This window comes from Arvicanthis niloticus, chromosome 20 (assembly GCF_011762505.2).
Source record: "Arvicanthis niloticus isolate mArvNil1 chromosome 20, mArvNil1.pat.X, whole genome shotgun sequence".
In the NCBI taxonomy this organism is placed as follows: domain Eukaryota; kingdom Metazoa; phylum Chordata; class Mammalia; order Rodentia; family Muridae; genus Arvicanthis; species Arvicanthis niloticus.
This window is the reverse complement of record NC_047677.1, coordinates 30,002,572-30,023,352: the sequence shown is the minus strand read 5'-3', so window position 1 is coordinate 30,023,352 and position 20,781 is coordinate 30,002,572. Positions and strand designations below refer to the sequence as shown.

The window sequence follows — 20,781 nt, the reverse complement described above, 5'->3', positions numbered from 1 at the left end:
AGGAAGACCAGGAAAGACAGTAGAAGGAAAGGAAACCAGTTAAATGGGTACATGTTCATGATGGTTCAGTAATCACAGAATTGGAGATCTGAGTTCTACATTTTATTTTCTGGTTCCCAAAATGAAACCAAACAACTTAAAAAAAACAGTGAGATTCCCAAGTTATTTTGAAAGAAGGCTAATAGATTTGGAATCAGTCATAACTCAAAACTGGGGCCAAAAGCATAATTTTATAAAGTCTTAGTGTCAGGGCATGGCATGTAAGAGGGAGACTGATCTCCTGCATTCTTGGGAACCAGTGAAGTAATCAGTTGCTTAGGTGGTATTCTCAGTTAAAAATCTGTGTGCTTAGAGATGCTCATACAGAAACTTGAAGGGCTAGAGAGATGTCTCAAAGGAAAACAGCACACGCTGATTGTTGGGGTGATTTTTTTTTGTACATTGTGTATAGATTGTGTTCATATTATTCATGTGCTTATTTCTCTGCTGGCAGAGAGTTGAGTGCAGACTGGACTTTGGTATTGTTATTCATATGGCTGGACCATAGCTTGTAAACACTCTCTCCATCAACTTCTGATAAGTTTAATAAAGAGTTACAAGCCCAATAGTGGAGTTAGAAGGGAAAAGCTGAGTCAGAAGAGGAAAGGTAGGACTTTCGAGGAAAGAACAGACTCTGGGTAAAAGTCAGGCCCTGGAAGATGTGCCAGCCAAATACAGAGGACATCTGGTGTATGAAACTGAGGAGAGGTAATGAGCCACATGGCAGAACAGAGATTAATATAAATAGGTTCATTTAAATAGAAGAGCTAGTTGGAAACAAACCTAAGCTAAGGCCTAAAGATTTCATAATTAATTAAAGGTCTCTGTGTCATTATTGGGAAGCTGGCGGGTTATAGAAAGTCCAAAGAGTTATAGCTTCTCTTACAGAGATCCCGAGTTGGGTTCCCAGCACCCTAACAAGGCAGCTAACAACTGCCTGTAAGTCCAACTCCAGAGGATCTGACAGCCTCTGCTGGGCGCCATGAATAGGTCTGTTCATGGGCACATACCCTCATGCAAACATACACACACATGTACATAATTTAAATAAAAATGAAACGTTTGAAACACATAAAGAGAAATTGGAACAGCCTTTTTAAAGCATATGTATTGAGAAAACCTGGTGTGTTAGGTTTTTTTAACTTATTATTAATAATAGTGTTCATGTGGAGAACCTCTATTTCTTCAGTGGGTGCCACAGAGAAAGTGGTTTAGAAGATTTGTAGGGAAAGAAAAGACAGTAGCAGTTATTGAGAGGTATAAATATAATCACAATACAATATAAATAAATGAGGCACTGATTAAAGAACAAACAGGATAAGAAACATAATTTACAAACCTCTAAATTAGAGTTACCTCTAGCTTACCATAGTCGATTTCAACTATATTCAGAGTGTGAAAGTCCATAAGTATATATTATAACTTTTCTACTTTAGCTAGTTACAGTACTATTACATATTTTATTTACATATTATATATTCTATGATGCTACTAGTTTTAATTTAACAACATTATTGATTAAATCACAGTGGGAGAAGAAACAACCATCCTTACAAGAACAACTAAAAAAGACACTAATGCAATATTCATAAGAGTAGATATTAACCATATTTTTGTTATGGTGACAAAATGCCTGAGGTAATCAATTTAAAGTCAGAAAGCACCTCCTATGCACCGTTCAAAATCCTAGAAGAATAAGAGGTTCATTTTGTATGTTTCTTACATGATGTAATCAAACTTAGAGGATTCCCCTATTTCATAGGTAATGTATTAATGATCTAGGCATGGCTTTCAATAAAAATAAAACACCAGTTATTTGAAATTAATGTCAATAGTGAGTTATGCCTTAAGGAACAACTACATGTGGCCATGTGACAATAGGACTTCCATTTATTTTATCTACTAAATGCTGAGTGGATTTTTTGTGGAAATATATGATGTGTCTCTTTTGTCTTTGTTTTTCTTCCTTTTCTTGTTTTGTTTTTGTGTGTGAGATTTTGTTGTTTTGCAAGCCTCAGTATTGCAGGATAGGCTGAAACTTGCTCTGAAGTTCAGATACCCTTCCTCTAGCAGCCTGAGATTACAGGTGTGTGCCATGAATTTCATAATTTGTATTTAACTAATTAGCAGAAGCCATTTCATACGCAAGTCTTATTTTAAGATTTCTGTTCTTTTGCCCCACCCCTCCCTACTGATGGGCATTTCTGGGCCTCGGTTTCTTTCAGTTGCTGGATCTCTATGAGAGGTTGCTCTTCCTTCTAAATAAGCCAGAAAAAAAAAGTAAAAAATCCATAACTCAAATGTTGTTCAAAAAGAACTACATCACAACACAGATGTTGGTCACCACTTTATCCCAACTTATTCCTACTGATGGCAAGTCTTTTTTTCTTAGGAGTACAAAACAAAGGGACTTACTGTTTGGTGAATCTCCAGGGTTTACATGTGTTCCATCCAAGGTTCATGGGTTAGAAATGCAATCTCCAAATGTATAAGGTACTGGTATCTAGGGTGAGGTCTTTCAAAGAGAATTCAGTGTGGATGAACTTGAGAAGACTACGTCTATGTCATTATTTGTGGATATGTGAGAAGAGGAAGGGTGGTCTCTGCCAGTCTACATTCTTTCCCACTGTGAAGATTTCTGGCTTTGCAACATGCAATGACAAGGCCTTGACTAGCTGCTGATGGGATGCTTCTCAGTCTCCACAACTATGATAGAAAATACATTGCTTCTCTTTGTGCCTTTCCTATTCTATATAGTTTGCTAAGCTAGTGGGCTCATGGAGAGTGTTTTACAGTTCTATCCCATTTTTTTGCTCTGTATCAGACTACACTAGTATCCCCTGTTCTCATTATATTGGACTGAAAAAAAGAAAAGAAATAAAGGAAAGAAGAAAGAAAAAGAAACCCACTGTTAGGCTAGGTATTCACCGCTTTATTTGATGTCTGAAGAAAGTAATGTGTACATACATCCATGTGTATTTAATTTGTACCAATGAAGTATTTCTTAAGTTGTATAGTTTTATGCCTCATAGTTAAAATTGGGGTTTCCCTTTTTTTAAATGCTGAATGTCCAATTTCACCAGGAGTCCAAGTCAGAGAGATTTTAGGGGAATCGGTTGCCTCACCGTGTGCTGGGTGACACTCCATATGAAAATAGTGAGTTCTGCAACCTCTTCTGGTCCTATTCACTAAAGTTCTGCTGCAGCCTGTGTTGCCACCCCTCCAGTGCTCACGCTGCACATTCAGTGCATGGCTGGTGCTCAGAGCTCTGAAGCTAAGAGGATTAATTAGGATAAAACCCCAAATACTCAAAGCTACCACCAAATCCCTTGTATCAGCAAAAGTGGGCAGAAAACGTTGCATCTGAGGCACACCGAGCCTCTCACAGGGAGTTTTATTATTTCTACCCCCTGAAAATCTACAAGTCATCATAAAGGCTGCTCAGAAAATGAAGAGAAAAAGTGTTCAAAAGCACGTTTGCTTTTCTTAACTTTACTTCTCTTATATCCATCTGATCTTTTCTTTTCCATCTGTTTATTTTGTTAAGGAGTCCTTTGTCTTTAAGCCACCTAGAGATGCGTGTATTCCTAAGCATGAACTATGACCTCCTATCTGCTGCCCCTTTCTGCCTATCTGTACATTAATATTTTCTACTACAAAAGGAAAAACATTTAAATACATATTTATCAATTGATATGTATGATTCTCTCTATTTTAAAGATACCCTATCCAAAGTTTTGTCTCATTAAGCAGAAATACCTGCAATTCCATATTTACTAAAACTTGCATAGCTATAAAGCGGATGGTTTGTCTTGTAAATCATACCTTTCATGATTAAAATTTCTTTGAAGATAGAACAGACACATGGTTCACTACAGGATGGCCTCAGATGTAAGGTTTAATTACGTATTATGGTGCCATGCAAGGAATTCCTTAATTACATGTTAGCCTGAATTTCCTGTCTGCTCTAGAATTCGTATCAGATCAATGAAACTCCCACTAGGAAAGAATATTAAGCTTCAGGTTTAAAATGGTACAAAAAAAAAAAAAAGAGTTCAAGACTATAATTTCTCATAAAGTCAAATGTCAAAAAGAATAAAAGTCAGAGATCCCAGAAGTTGGTGATATTATCAGGTCACTTCTCAATCCTTCGGGTAATTGATAGTACCGAATAATATGATTCTGACGTGACCATCGATGGGAAACTGAGTTACAGACTCCAGGATCTTAGATAAAGCTTCGTTTTAGTGTCATTCATTACTATGGGAGGGAACAATGACCGTTTCTAACAGACTTCTGCGAGCATATGACATTTTCTAGGAAATTATATTTTCCTCAACTAACAATGATGTTAAGTGACTGATGGTTTTTAACCAGATTTTGGGCATTACTGGGAATAATCCAATAACAATCATCATTTTATCCTTCTGAACCCTCCCTATCATTAAGCTAGATTTTAGTTTAATATGCTCAAGCTTATTCCCTTTCAGCACACTTGAAATGCAATTTTACCATCTAGTCACAATTAATTGATGTTTTCATGGTGGTTTTCCACTGACTTCCCAGGAGACTGTCTCAGGAGGCTCTGTAAATGGGAGGGAGATAGTGGCAATGGGAGGAGCGTGACGGGACCAGCATGGCTGCCCAAACTCATGCTGTTTCATAGAATAACTCTTTTGTACTTAGTAGTATGTAGTTATGTTCCATTTTAATAGAATAAAATGTTCTCTCTCTGTCTCTCTGTCTGTCTCTCTGTCTCTCTTTCACACACACACACGCACACACACACACACACACACACACGCATGCATGCACACAGAGAAAGATAATTGGAGAATCATTATTTAACACAATGGATATAGCAGTAGTAAATGAAATAGGTAAGTTGAAGCAGCAACGTGTTAGGCTACTACTATGCTTGACAGTTCATGAAGGGCTGAGTAAAGATGTTGTCAATGAGGAGGAGGGGCAGTTGCTTCTGAGACAGAAATTTCAGAGCTGATTACTGCTCAGATGTAGGGAAGTAGAAAGGGGAACACTCAAGGTGATTACAGTATTGGTCCCAAATTTTTATAGAAAGAACTTTGAACCCTATAAAAGAAGCCAGACATGAAAGAGAAATTCTCAGAGAGTACTGCCTATTCGTGGTGAGTTTAAGTAGCCTGGATTCCTATCAGTTATCTATCAGAGAGAGGAGGGATGCAGAAGAGGGGGAGGGAAGGAGGTTGAGGCACACACAGTGACAGAGATCAAATAAACACTTGAATAGAGATAGCATTTGAAGCTAAGGCATTAAGCCAAATCATAAAATTTTAAAAAATGTTTGCACTAGGGGAACACATATAACAGTATAGCTAACCTTGGTCATGGATAAGACAGAGAGGGAGTTAACTTGCAGCTAATCTACTATATACTGATTGCTTTACTAAATTTTCTCTGTAGTTCAAAAGAGGAAACAGAATCTAACCATCTCTTTTGATAGTATTTTACTGGCTTTTATGGCCAAGAAGGCCTCCATTATTCTAGCAACCATCTTATATAATGTATATGAAATACTATATGTACTACCTGAAAAAGAAATGTGTAAATCAAATGGTCACTGAAATGAAGAACTGAAAAATTTGTTGACATTAAATTTTAACAGTCTTTTCACAATAGGATGTTTCTCTTTTCCAACATTCATTAATGAAACTTAATTCACTTAGTAGATGTAAGAACAACATATTTTACTCAAGCACTCAAAGAATCGGCTGGTCTACATAGCCATTGCGTTACTGATCTCTCTGGAGACAACAATAGGAATTGGATCTGTACTAAGGACTGAGTTTAAGAAATCTTATCTACATTTTGAATGGATCTAACTATGCCTTACTGACAAGATGGAGAACACGGTATTAGAATTTACAAGCTGTAATTATATAGGTACAGTTGTTAATGACATGTACAGAAGGCTCCAACAGAACCATGATGTCACTTGCAAAAAACACAATCTCAGAATCTAACTTTCAAACAAATAAACAAACTAATGCAAACCATCAAGGCTGCCTTCCAGGCTGAGAAAGCAAATCCAGATGTGTCTGACCCAAAGGCTACAAAGCTACAAATGTCAAGCTCTCTGTGGAGTGACTGCTGCTGTCAACTACGAAACAGGCTTTCTGCTGGCAAGGACAGCAGGTCACATATCTCAAGTTATTGCTCAGAAAATAACCTGTCAGCACATCATCTGGACAGAGTGGACAAGATAATTGTCCCAAGTTCTGTCAGGCAAAAAGTCCCAGGCGTTTGAAGAAGTAATAATATAGGACATGATGCATTCTTATTAAAATTAAATCTCAGTGCCCTTACTTTAGTAGGGGACACTGTGAAGGTGGTGGTGACATTTCATGGCATTGGCTGTTTTCTTTCAAATCTTTCTTGCCATGGGAGGTGTACACATAACTTGTGTCATTAATCATGAAGTCAGGTTGAATGTTAGCCATGATAAAATCCAGTAGAAATATTGATCCTGAAAGCATGTGCTTCTAATCCCAGAACTGGAGAGGTATGTCTGAGGCTTTATGGTCAGGTAGCCTAGTCAACCTGATGTGTTTCAAAATAAATTAAAAATTAAGGTGGAAGTACCTGAGGAGTGATATCCAAGGTTGTCCTCTGGCCTCCATATGTAAACTCACATACTTGCACCTACACATGCACACACAGGCACAACACACACACACACACACACACACACACAGAGAGAGAGAGAGAGAGAGAGAGAGAGAGAGAGAGAGACAGAGAGAGAGAGACAGAGAGAGAGAGAGACAGAGACAGAGAGACAGAGACAGACAGAGACAGAGACAGAGAAACAGAGAGACAGAGACAGAGATAGACAGAGAGAGACAGAGAGAGACAGAGAGAACAGATTGCACATTTCTTTTTCTGTTTTAGACTTCAATCAAAATGGAATAAATGCTCAACACTCTGGACATAAGTTCCAAGTCTGTGAAGGCACATGCAGTTACCTAGCAAGTATTTTAAAAGGCCTTTATTTTAAAAGGCTTTTTAAAGGATTTACAGGGAGAAGCACATAGATAAAACTATCCAGTCAGGGCATGTCATGATTCTTATGGGATAAAGGCAAAACTGTACAACTCCTAGTACTTTCTCAGCACTTGTTCAGATTGATTATAATCATAAAAAATTTTAGTTTCAGGCTTATCATGGCATTAAAAAGTCAATGAGGTCTTCTAAACAAGGGTGTGGGTTTATATTTCTTCTTCTGCATACCAGAACTACTGCGATCCAACTTGACGGTTCATAAATGTGCTGGCATGCTTTCTGGTTACCCTTTCATGTTTGTATAATGTTGGGATGCTGAAAGCTTATCCTGTTCACTGGCTTGTTTTGGAAAGTAGAAAGAGTCATGTGAGCCTTTAATCTGAAGGAAGATTATCTGCATAGATTTCAAACTCTTACTTCAGGACCTGTTGTAGCCTTTTAGAAAATACTGACTAAGTATTTCTCTTCTCCCTGGCTTTAAAAGAAAAATCATAAGACACGGTATTTGAAAAGCTTGATAATAAATTCAAACATAGAGATAATCAGGAAGTGATGGTATAAAAACAGGATGGAACAAACTGAAATCACAGAGTTGAGAACTTTGTGCTTGCTTTGATAAAGAATATTCAAGAAAAAAATACTAAAGAATGGGTCTTGGGAGATGGCTTAGAGGATAAAGAGCTTGTTGCAAAAATATGACTGGAGAAATCCCAGCACAAAGTAAAAGACAGATACACATGGTGTCCTGTCTTTAACATCAGTACTCAGTAAATGGGAAACCAAGACAGGAATCTTGTCTAGAAGGATGCCTAGCTAAACCATATGAAGCAGGATTCAAATGCGAGACCCTACCTCGCTGGGAAAGCAGAGAGCAATCCAAGAATGCAAGAAGGTATCCATTGCCAAGAAGAGGCCATTGCTGGCCTCTTCATATGTACACACACATTTATACATGTACCCTCAGACCCTCAGATATGTTGCACACCCACATAAGGATACACACAGACACACATACACATTATATACATATAATGTATAATATATCACATATCATATATCAATCATATATCATATAATATCATATATCATATAACACTATCATCATATATCATATATCATATAGTATTATATGATATATGATATTATATGATATATGATATGTGATATATATCAATCATATATCATATATCATATAATATCATATATCATATAGTGTTATATATATATATAACACTATATGATATATGATATTATGATATATATGTGATATATGATATGTGATATATATAAATGTGTATATTATATTAAAAGGACTGAGTGAATTTTCATCCATTTTCTTTGAAAAATGATACTGTATTTTATTTGTTGTGAACAGAATTTAGCTAATGCTACAGCATTCAGTGAGCTGAAATTTTTGAAAAATGTAATTTATGAGTTGATAGAATCTGTGTTTTTCTGAATAAGTTTATACTCCACCTTTAAATACAGCCAGAGCTGAAGGGAGATGGAGAGAATTTAATCCTACCTAATTGGTAAGTAGGGAAGTAGAATCATTCCTAGGTGATCCGGCTTTAGGATAAAAACACAATAATTTAAAATAATTTCTGGGAAATGACAGAAACATAGAACAAAGTGAAGCAGCTTCAGAACACACTTAGTTCAACTGGAGGCTTTTTTTGATATTAAGATGTAGACTTTACATCTGTCCCAAATTATGCTGTCTCTCATTTCCTTCATTCAAGAAATCATTCTGCTTTCTCCTCCCAATCTCCCTCCTCCAACCCACACTTAAAAAGAGATTCCAGTATGTTCAGCCTCCGAATTAGGACACTTTCAGCTGCCTGAACACACACCAAGATGAAAGTGACTTGAGAAAGAGATGTTTCTTGTTGTCTGATGTAATATTCAGGCAATCTCTCTGGATCCCGCAGCTTCCACTATGTCAGCAGAGATCCAGGCTCCTCTTCTGTGTGTACTCAATAGCTCTCATGGTGTTGGCTCTTGCCTTAGGCTTTACTGCATGGCTGCAAAGGAGTTATGGCAGCCAAACTTCACATGTGCACATAGCCAAAGGCATGAGAGGATTCAGTGAGCAGAGTAGTTGGTATCCTCTTGTTTATCCAGGAAGAAAATTCCCCAACATCTTATCTTTATTCTCTATTCTCTTGCTAAGGGTGTGCTGATTACAGCAAAGGAAAGAAATATCTAATAATTTGTAAATAATGTAAGCAGATTAAGCATTTGGGTGGATTAGGAACCCAGGATGGTGAAGTCCCTTTCAATTCCAGTTGCTCATCACGTATTTAAAGTACTTTTAATGGAACACATGTCAATACAGGAGCCAGTGCACTGTAGCAGTAGAAATCCAAGAGCAAGGTAAAATCTGCCAACAGAGTATCAGCCAGGAATGATGCATCTATGGCAGCCATCTTAAGTGTCATATCAAAGCAGGGTGTTTCACTTCATACAATGACATTGTTATTCCTGTTATTTGAAAGATGAGAAGATGTTATGTTTCTACAATTCCATGAGCTAGATAGATAAATGGCTCAAGGCAGTAATAAGGTTTTCTCTGCTCCCACAAATCTTTTAATTTAATTTAAATTAAAAAAATTGAAATTTAGATTTAGGTAGCTATGGTGTGCTACTAGGGCGATGAGGAGGCTAAGAAATGACAGAAACTACTTTGGACCCCATGCAATCGGTATAGGTGCAGAGAGAAAGAAAATTTGAGCAATGGCATATTTTCTTTTCTTTCTTTCTTTCTTTCTTTTTTTTTTTTTTTTCCCGGAGACAGGGTTTCTCTGTATAGCCCTGGCTCTCCTGGAACTCACTCTGTAGACCAGGCTGGCCTCGAACTCAGAAATCTGCCTGCCTCTGCCTCCCGAGTGCTGGGATTAAAGGCGTGCGCCACCACTGTCCGGCTCATATTTTATTTCTTAATTTGACATTATTTGTACTAGGTCTGCTGTAAGACAAATGTTTGATTGTGAAATTCTAAACAAAAAAAGGGGGGCACAAAAGGTATAATTCAGATAGTATTACTTAAGTTTATGTTTCATTTTGTTACCATTTTCCCTTCAACTTCTAGACTAGAAAGATATTTCAAACACACTAGCTTCCCTAGGGACAGAAAACTCAACCTATGACAACTACTAAGGGTGTTGCTTTAGACTAGGATGCGTTTCTCTTTAAAAACGCTCCAAGAATCAATATAACTTGTTCTCTTGCCACATTTTCTCATTTCCTGCTGATAGACTTTAGGAAGCGAGAAAATAAAGATGAGTTTGCAAGAATGACTCGGAGGCCAAGATTTATGTAGAAAAAAAAAAAAAACCACATTGGTTCTCACGCGACATCTTCCGTTTGGGGGGCCAGTGATCATGGGAGCACTCAGGTCTCCTTTCTGGCACAGGGTGAGGTGGTTTTGTGGAGAATGTGCAAAGAGCTAAGTATGGCAGAAGTGTTCAGGATGAATGTTAGATGTTAGGCAGTGAATCAGGTCTGAGAGCACACAGGAAATTTCTCTCTAATCAGCCCCAGTAAATTTTAATAAACAGTGTGTTAATTAGGTCTGCTAGGAGGCTTTCCCCATGTCTGTTTGGTTCCTTATTGGGTAAGTGCAGCTACCATACAAGTCACTAATATAGCAATGGCATGAGAGAGTACACTGCCTAGAGTGTGTTCTGATATTGGATTCTGAAAAATCAGAGGGGGTTTATAAAACAGTAACATTGGAGGGTAAATAGCTGCAGCTTTAAACAATTCTTTTTTTGTTTGTTTGTTTTAGCTGAAGATAAATGCTGTCTGTTAGGATTACCATTGCTGTGACAAAACAGCATAACCAAAGGCAACTTTGGGGAAGAAAGGGTTTATTTGGCTTACATGTTCACATCACTGTTTATCGTCAAAGGAAGTTAGGACAGGAACTCAAACATGGCAGAAACCCAGAGGCAGGAGCTGATGCAGACACTATGGAGAAGTGCTACTTACTGGCTTGCTCTCCATGACCACCTCATCCTGTTTCCTTTTAGAATCCAGGACAACTGGCCCAGGGCTGGTACCACCCACAGTGGGCGGGGTCTTCCCCTACTGATTACCAATTAAGAATATATCCAAATGGCATACTTGCAGCCCAATCTTATAGAGCCATTTTCTCATTTGAGACTCCCTCTTCTCAATTAACTATTGATAGTGATAGACTAACTGGAAGCCAACAATGAAAGCCATTACAATGGATAACTTAAAAGTATATCCAATACGTTGCAATGCAGAGTTATGTATACATTTTGTGAAAATGTCTATATCAAAACTAATGTATACCTGAGGATTTGATACAGCATTTTCAGTGATTATTTCAGCATTTGACTTTTAGTATCTATAAACCTTAGCTGCTAGTCCTGAATTTCTTTTCAGAACATCACCTTTCCTCTTTTGTGGATGTGTTTCAAGGAGACTATAAATATCCATTGTTCTTCAAGTCAAAGTTACTGTGCCCTATGTCCTTTCAAAAATAGTTGTGGACAGAGATTTCTTAGTGGTATATACTTGTACTTGCTTCAAAAGACTTTGAATATTGATCTACTAAAGCAAGAAGATGAAGGACACAGGAGTCACTCTTAGTTTTATATGGCTGTGGATTACTTTTAAAGAGCATCATGCATGATGCAGCAAATATGAAAACATTGATTAAGCCATAGCTTTAAAAGACATTACATCAAGAGAATAAATAGGATTGACAGATTTGTAGGTATATTAGGCAAAAGAGATTATTCAAATCAATATATTAAGAGATGAGAAATGGGTCGTTACAGCTGATACCCAGGAAATACAAATGATCAATAATGTTTATGTTGGCTGTTTATACCAACTTGAGTGGCAGTGATGGCTTTCTCTTCCTTGGGCAGAAGCTCCTTGTAATCTTACTCTCCAGAGACCTCTGGCAACCTAGACTGGTGTCCAGGCCTGAACCCCTGTGAAACTTAAAAGGCCAGGCTCTGCCCTCAACCCCCACCCACCATACTTTTCTAATGGATGTAAAAGCCATTCCTAGTCCCCGAGGCAAGAGAGTAGCTTAGCCCCACCTTACAGAAAAAAAAAAAAAAATCCAACAATCCCTGTGCTTGCTTCAAGATCAAGCCACATAATCCTTCTAATCCCAGACCACCCTGGAAAGCTTCACCTGGCCCTCCTCAGAAACCCTATATGAACAAAATGTTCTGCCCAGTTCCCTGTTGCATCTTACAGCCCTCCTAGGTTTTACCCTCCAAACAAATCTCTTCTATGAAGTTTGTTATAAGGTGTGACTTTGTGGTATTCCTTGGCTCCACAAAGGAAACCTTTGTATCTTGTAATATTTACAGGTTACTGTGAGTAGTTATAGTCTAACAAACCTGATAACCTAGATGAAAGTGGACAAATTTCTAGACATCTACATCTTAGTAAGACTGAATAATGATGAAATAGAAAACCAGAATAGGGCATAATATATATAATATATTATATATATATATGTATATGTATATATAATATATTATATATATTATAATATATATAATATATATAATATATTATATATTGAATACATAATGAGATTGAACTAATAATAAATCTCTTGACAAGGGAAATTGATGACCATATGGCTTCTAGTATCATCAAATACTTAAGTAACAAGTCATGTACATTATTCTTAAATTACTCCAAATATCCAAGTTAGGACAAATCCTTATCAATTTATTTTTAAATTAACAGCAATACCCCCAAAAAATAAGCCTCTATCCCCAGCTACAAAACTACCAGCTAATGAACTTAGTGGACATAGATGAAAAAATGCAATACAAGCAAATCAAACCCAACGCACATCATCTTTTTCGCCACACAAAAGGAGGATACACATTTGAGATGCAAGCATGGTTCAACATATGGAAACCAGTAACCATGACCTGAGCAACATAACATGTGGGCCAGAATGCATAAGCATTTCAGCAAATGAAGAAAATCTGTGTCCTAAAATAAGGATAAAAGTAAAAATAAACAAAAGAGACATAGACTTCAACAAAGAGGTAAAAAATATTTCCATAATTAAAAAATCTAAAAAGTTGATGAATGAAATTAAAACACCACACACACACACACACACACACACACACACACACACACACACACGTAAATCAATCTTTGTTCAAAATTTGGAAGAGCCAGTATGATTAAAATGCCTATACTAACCAAGGTGATAGTCACTATAATGTCATCTTGCATAGAACTTCAAAAATCAGTCCCTATCATGTGAAAAAAAAAAAGCTTTTACAGACAAAGTTACTTTGAACAAAACAGGAAAAACCATGAAGCATTTTACTACCTAAATTCAAAACAATATGCTAAAAATATCTAGCAATGCCAACAAATTCTGCTGTCCTGAATAACAGACATGTACTAGTAGTTGTGCATTTTCAGCCAACTGACTTTCATCAAAGGTACCAAAAAGATGAATTGGAGGAAAGAGACTCATTTGAATAAATGTTATTGGGAAATCCTGAGATCTGTATATAGACGAATAAAACTACATGTCCATATTTTATAAGCTACAAAGCCCTCCTCTGAATAGATTAGAGAATTAATAAGGCCTTAAACTAGGAAAGTGCTTGTTAAAAAGGAAAGACAATCTTCAGAATACTGGATACTGCAAGAAGTCTTTGGTTAAGGTGTTGAAGATAGAAGAAGAAAAGCAAAACCAGACCAATATAGTGTATCCAATTCTAAATTCTCTGCATAGTAGAGGAAACTCACTACTAGATATCAGAAAACATAAGCAAATTGTGTCTGACAGAGAGTTAAATGAACCTCTGTAAGAAAATTTACAATCTTACTAGAAATTAAAATAAAAGATCAAAAAGAGAAAACATCTGTGGTGTTCTGCATGAAAATAGTTCCCCATAGATCCATAGGGAGTAGCACTATCAGGAGGTGTGGCCTTGTTGGAAGTTGGTGTAGGCTTGATGGAAGAAGTGTGCCACTGTGGGGGCAAGCCTTTGTGGTTTCAAATGCACAAGCCCAGACTCAGTGGCTTAAAGTCTCATTCTGCTGCCTGGACACCAAGATGTAGAACTCTTAGCAATGTCTCTAGCACCATATCTGCCTGGGTCCGCCATCCTTCTTTCCGTAATGCTAATAGATTAAACCTCTGAAACTATAAGCCAGCTCCAATTAAATACTTTTCTTCATAAGAATTGCCATGGTCATGGTATCTCTTCACAGCAATAGAAACCCTAACTAAGATAACAACTTAATATTAGAATCAGCAACAGACCTAGATGAACATTTCTCAAAAAATGTTAGATAAGTATCCAAAAAGCATATATAAGTGTTCAAAATAACCAATTAACCAACTCAAAGAAAATTGTGAATTGTAAAAATTATGAAAATTGTTACTAGTTTGACTATAATACATTATATATTATAATACGGTACATTGTATAGAGGTGCTACTTGTGTACCAGGTCACATGATTTATCTAGTAAGAAAGGGGTGAAATCCACCATTTGTGGGGACATTGATAGAACTGTAGATGATTATAAAAAGTCAAGTCAGACACTATGTTGAGAAAGACTTGATTTTGACCAATGGTGGAATATTTATAATCAAACTTCATTCATCTTGCATCTATACCCTGCTTCCCTGAAGAGTCCAGAGCTGTCGTGTGAGATACCAGTGTGGAGTGCAGGGAGATGATGACAATGTTTCAGTCAGATGGGAACACTAGTGACTGAAGTGTTATCACATAGCTGGTAGCTGCAGGTAATGATAAGGCACCTGTATCAATATGTGAGAGTGTCAAAAGAGTAGAAAAGGGGATGGTCAATGTTTCCACCAGAAAGACACAATAAATACTTGAAGAGATATTTATGTTTAACATGATGCAAACATCATATAATACATGTATGCATTATAACATACTATATATATATACATATATATGTATACATATATACATGTATATGAATTCTTTCTGGTTTACACTATCTATAAAATGGACTTTAAAAATAAAAACAGAAAGACAGACAACCAGAAGGAAGAAGAAGAGGAGGAGGAGGCTAGAGTTGGAGAGGGAGAGGGAATGGGAGGCATAAGGGGAGGGAAAGGGGGAGGGATAGAGGGAAGGGAAAGGAGCAAGAGCAGGAACAGGAGGAGAAGGAAGCAGCAGAAGAAGAGGGGAAGAGGAAAAGGAAAAAGAAGAAGAGGAGGAGGAGGAGAAAGAAGAAGAGGAGGAGGAGGAAAAAGAAGAAGAAGAAGAAGAAGAAGAAGAAGAAGAAGAAGGAGGAGGAGGAGGAGGAGGAGGAGGTGGAGGAAGAGGAGGGGGAGGAACAGGAAGAGGAGGGGGAGGAGGAGGAGGAGGAGGAGGAGGAGAAGAAGAAGAAAGAAGAATTAGTAGTAGTAGTTAATACAAAAAGATGTAGAGTAAGAAAACAAGATGTATATATATTTACCAATAGAACCAGAATGTTTTAAGGCTAGACAGATGGTTCAGCAGGTTAAGAGAATCTTAGGCAAATAGATAGAACCAAAAAATATCATCCTAAGTGAGGTAACCCAGTCACAAGAGAACACAAATGGTATGTACTCACTAATAAATGGATGTTAGCCCAAAAGCTTGGAATACCCAAGATACAATTCACAGATCAAATGAAACTCAAAAAGAAGAAAGACTAAAGTGTGGATGCTTCAGTCCTTCTTAGAAGGGGAAACAAAATACTCATTGGAGGAAATATGGAGACAAACAGTGAAACAGACTGAAGGAGAGGCCATCCAGAGACTGCTCCACCTGGGGATCTATCCCATTTATAGTCACCAAACCCAGACACTATTGTGGATGCCAAGAAGTGCTTGCTGACAGGAGCCTGATATAGCTGTCTTCTGAGAGGCTCTGCCAGAGCCTGAAATATACAGAGGCAGATGCTCACAGCCAACTATTGAACTGAGCACAGGGTCCTAGATGGAGGAGTTAGAAAAAGGACTGAAGGAACTGAAGGGGTTTACAATGTTATAGGAAGAACAATAATGTCAACCAACCAGACCCCTCAGAGCTCCCAGGAACTAAACCACCAACCAAAGAGTACACATGGAGCAACCCATGGCTCTAGCCACATATGTAGCAGAGGATGGCCTTGTAAGGCATCAGTGGGAGGAGAGGCCCTTGGTCTTCTGGAGGCTCGATGCCCCACTGTAGGAGAATGCCAGAAGTGGGTGGGTGAGCACCCTCATAGAAGCAGGGATAGAAAGGTGGAATGGGGTGTAGGGATTGGGTTTCCGGTGGAAACTGGGAAAGGGGATAACATTTGAAATGTAAATAAAGAAAATATCCGGAAAAAAAAAATAAACCCTGACCATGTGCTGCTCAAGCAGAGGACTGAATTCAATTTCCTAGCACCCACATGGTGGTTCATAATTGCCTGCAACTCTAGTTCCAGGAATCTGACACATTCTATTGGCCATCAAGGGTTCCTACTTGCACATGGCACACAGAAACTCACTTAGTCAAGCATAAAATAGTTAATTAAGCTGAATAACTGAAAATAGGCAAATATAAATGTTATGGTTTGTATATGCTTGGCCCAGGGAGTGGCACTTTTAGGAGGTATGGCCTAGTTGGAATAGGTGTGTCACTGTGGGTATGGGCTTCTCCTTGCTTTCTAGAAGCCAGTCTTTTCCTGTTTGCCTTGGACACAAGATGAAGAATTCTCAGCTCCTCCTACACCATGCCTGCCTTGATGATGCCATGTTCCCGCCTTGACTGAACCTCTGAAGCTGTAAGCCAATCCCAATTAAATGTTGTCATCCTAAGAGTTGCTTGGTCATGGTGTCTGTTCACAGCAGTAAAACCCTAACTAAGACAATAATGTACAATGTGAAAGAGCGGGAAAAAGGGAGAAATGAGGATATTTTCTAAACTTGCCGTTAGCATATGGCAGCAGTCACTGTTACTAAACATTAAGAGAATCAGAGTATTTCTATGCCTAAAATATAGCTAAAAATATTCTGCCCAAATTATTTATTAAATAGTTTCTGCTGTATTTATGTATATATGCACACACACATGTGCACGATCATGCACATAAGCATATATGTGCATGTGGCATATATGTACTTGTATGCATATATAGGGGATGATGTCAGCCACTATTCTGTTATTCTGCTCCTTTTTCATTTTTTTTTCCTGAGAAAGTTATGTGTTACCACTCATTGTCCTTGTTTTTATGGGAGATTCTGATAATTTCAGGCAATAAAAACATAGCAAATTGTGAGGGGGGTGGTTTCATTGTTCTATGAAGTGGCATAAAAATCAACTAAGCAGGGACTTAATCTTAGATGAAGTTACTCCTGCTAAGATTTCTGGTACTACTTTCCCCTCCAATAGATTACGTGTCCACATTTGCAAACAGTCCTTTTAGGTGCAAGTTACTTTCAATCAATACACTCTGTTTTTGCAGATTGGAATCCATATCAAAGCTAACGATTCAAAGGAACTTCAGTAGATATTCCTCAATAATTTGTAACCTTAGTCTATCGATATATACTTCAGATGAAGCAAAATTAAGAGTGTTTCATTGAAAAGGTATTTGGATATAACTCTTTGAAGATATGTCAGAAAGGAAGAAAAATCTAAACATTAAGGATATAAGTAATATAAATTTCCATCTTAGAAAACTAGAGAAAAAACAAACAAGTTAAATCCAGAGCAAGCAGAAGAAAACACATATGAGACATTAGATTTTTTGAAAGATAAAATCAATAAAGTCAATAAACCTGTATCCAGATAGAGAGAGGGAGTGAGGGAGGGAGGGAGGAAGGGGGGAGAAGGGAGAGGGAAAGAATGAATCACCCAGGTTAATTAAGAGAGAAAGAGGCACAAATTACTAATATTGTAATTAGCAAAGGGATAACATTCGTGATCTCGAGAACATTAGGAGGATTGCAAAAGGATTTCAAAAGCATGCATATACCTAGGAATTTTAAATTCTAAGTTACGTAGACAATTTATTTGAAAGATAATATAAATGTCTCACACATGCAGACAAAAGTCATCCAAATAAGATTATACATATTAAGAAATGGATAAAATGCAGCAATTTTTTCAAAATAGAAAGAACTAGGCGAAGGTGGTTGGTTCAGTGGTCAATTAAAGGGGAAAAAAGTTGAGTTGAATTATATAAATTCTCTACAATCCATTCCAGGAGTTAGAAGCCAAGAAAATACTTTGCAGCATATATTAGTTCTCTCTAATAACCAACAACAGACCAAGCCACTGAAAGAAAAGAACTCTACAGACTATTCGCTTCTCATGAGTGTAGAAGCAAAAACTTTAATAACGCGTTAGCAAAAGGATGCTATACACTTAAAGAATGTGCTACCCTAGTCAAACAAACCTACAACAGTCATCTGAGGCTGGCAACATGATCTCATTTCCATTCTAGTGTGAGAGTCTGAGTTACCTCTGTCACTACGACACAATACTTGAAGTGGTAAGTTATAAGATGGAATTATTTGTTTAGGCTCAAATTTCCATGTGCGGTCACCCACGCCTATAGCTTTGGACATGTGGTGACATACCAAACCATACTGAGCACCTTTTCCAGAGGGTTTCTTTTTAACCACGTGGTAGGCAGGAAGAAGAGAGAGAGAAGGCATCGCCTGAGAAGGTTACCTTCCTATAAGAGGACTTCATGTCTCAAAGGTTCTTTTCCCTCCCAAGTGTGCCCCAAGCTGTGGACCTGGCAGTTAACATATGGACTTTGGGAATCACTTTTGATTTACATTAGAGTAAACTAAGTTTCCAACTGAGATGGATAAATGCTATCTTCTGTGAATGTGTTACCACTGGCCTTACTGTTTTTTTAGTTTTGTCCATTTTAATAAATTAATGATTTCTATAGATATAGAGAAATACTGCATTTGAATTGCTCTCTCAGATACAGAGGTTCTATCTAAATTAACCCTGTGATGTATTTAATACAAGGCGAGAGACATGATAGTAAGAAAGTAATATAAAAAAAAAACAATGAGGAAAAGCTGGCAATCCAGGTTTCTCATGTTGAATTTATGATCAGTTAATCATTTTCACTCAATATTTTATTGCTGTTATGTTCCTGTTAAAATCTTATATCACTTTGGGAAATCATAAGTTAGAATTTCCTTAAGTAAAAAGATAATTAGCACAAAAGATACCTGGATGGAAAAAATATGTACGATTTTACATTTTAATGGTGCCTTGCGCTTTTCTTGTTTGTACAGTTACCGTTGCTACAGACTTCCTGTTTCCAGCATAGTCAGTTTGGGAACTTCCTGTTTCATATGTAAGTAGGTTGAAAGATTTATCTGGAACTCTATAGCAACCTAAGATAACTCTGACTCAGACGCAGAAAGAATGGCCTTAATCTTCAAAATTTTACTTTGATGTGGTGTGTGTGTGTGTGTGTGTGTATGTATGTATGTAAGAGAGACAGAAACAGAGCTTGTGTGTATGTGTGTGTCTGTGTGTGATCATGATGTATGTGAGTTTATGGGTGTGTAAGAACAAGACAGAAAGAGCTTGTGTGTGTGAGAGAGAGAAAAATCATAATGTGAATATATAGATGTGTGTGTGTGAGTTTGTTAAAGAGAAACAGAGAAAGCTTGTGTATATGTTTGTGTGTGTGTAATTATGGTGTGGGCATGTGAGAGTGTTTTTGTAAGAGAGAGAAAGAGGGAGAGAGCTTGTGTGTAGATGTGTGTAAGAGAAAGACAAAAAGAGAGCTTGTATGTGTGCGAGTATAGTGTGAACATGTGAGAGTGTGTGTGTAATAGATAGAGAGCATGTGTGTGTGAGAGAGTATAGTGTGAGTATGTGCGTGTGTGTAAATAGATAGAGAACATATGTGTGTGAGAGAGTATAGTGTGAGTATGTGCATGTGTGTAAGAAAAAGACAAAAAGATGTAGAGAGACCTTGTGTGTATAAGGATGTGAGTGTATATAAGGATGTGATTGTGTGTATGAGAGGGACAGAGAGAGAGCTTGTGTGTGTGTGTGTGTGTGTGTGTGTACTTGTGTGTATATAAATAACCTCCTGAGTTCAATTAGTATTGATTTTATGCACATGCAGAGGCCAGAAGCCGGCACTGGATCTCCCACAGCTAGAGCTGGAATCCATTGTGAGCCATCTGACATGGGTGTTAAGAACTGAACGTGGGTCCTTTGGAAGAGCTGCAAGTATTTTTAACCACTGAGCAATCTCAGTGGGAGAGGGGGCCCACTCCCAACTTCCAAATTCTCACTGCATATTAAAACAGCTACAAACATGTGGGCATCAATTAAAATAGATTTTAAATAATGCTTCATAAGATATCTAAGTTGTTTGTCTTCATCTCCTGGTGTCCAAAGGTATTACATATAGTAGACAGAACAAGGAAGTAACTACCTTTTGGTTTCTACAGGCTAACCCTTACACATACATGCAGGTTCTCAGAAACTTAGGCTCTTCTTCAGAAACACAGATCATTTCATGAGATGGTCTCTGTGGTCTCACTGCTGTGCTGAGTTTTTCGTATTTTTTATTACTATTATTTTATTTTAACAGCCATTAATTTATAGTATCGTTTGGTTACTGCTGACATAGAAAACAGAACGACAGCCTGAGTCAACAGCCCTAGTCCGTAATGTGTTTCATGCTAGAC

At 37.5% G+C, this 20,781-nt stretch overlaps 1 protein-coding gene across 3 annotated transcripts in view; it reads right to left on the bottom strand.

Moving 5' to 3' along the window:
• The window catches only part of Ctnna3 (catenin alpha 3), a 1,449,584-nt gene that overhangs the window by 298,231 nt on the left and 1,130,572 nt on the right, over positions 1-20,781 (bottom strand). The gene's annotated exons all lie outside the window — the stretch shown is intronic.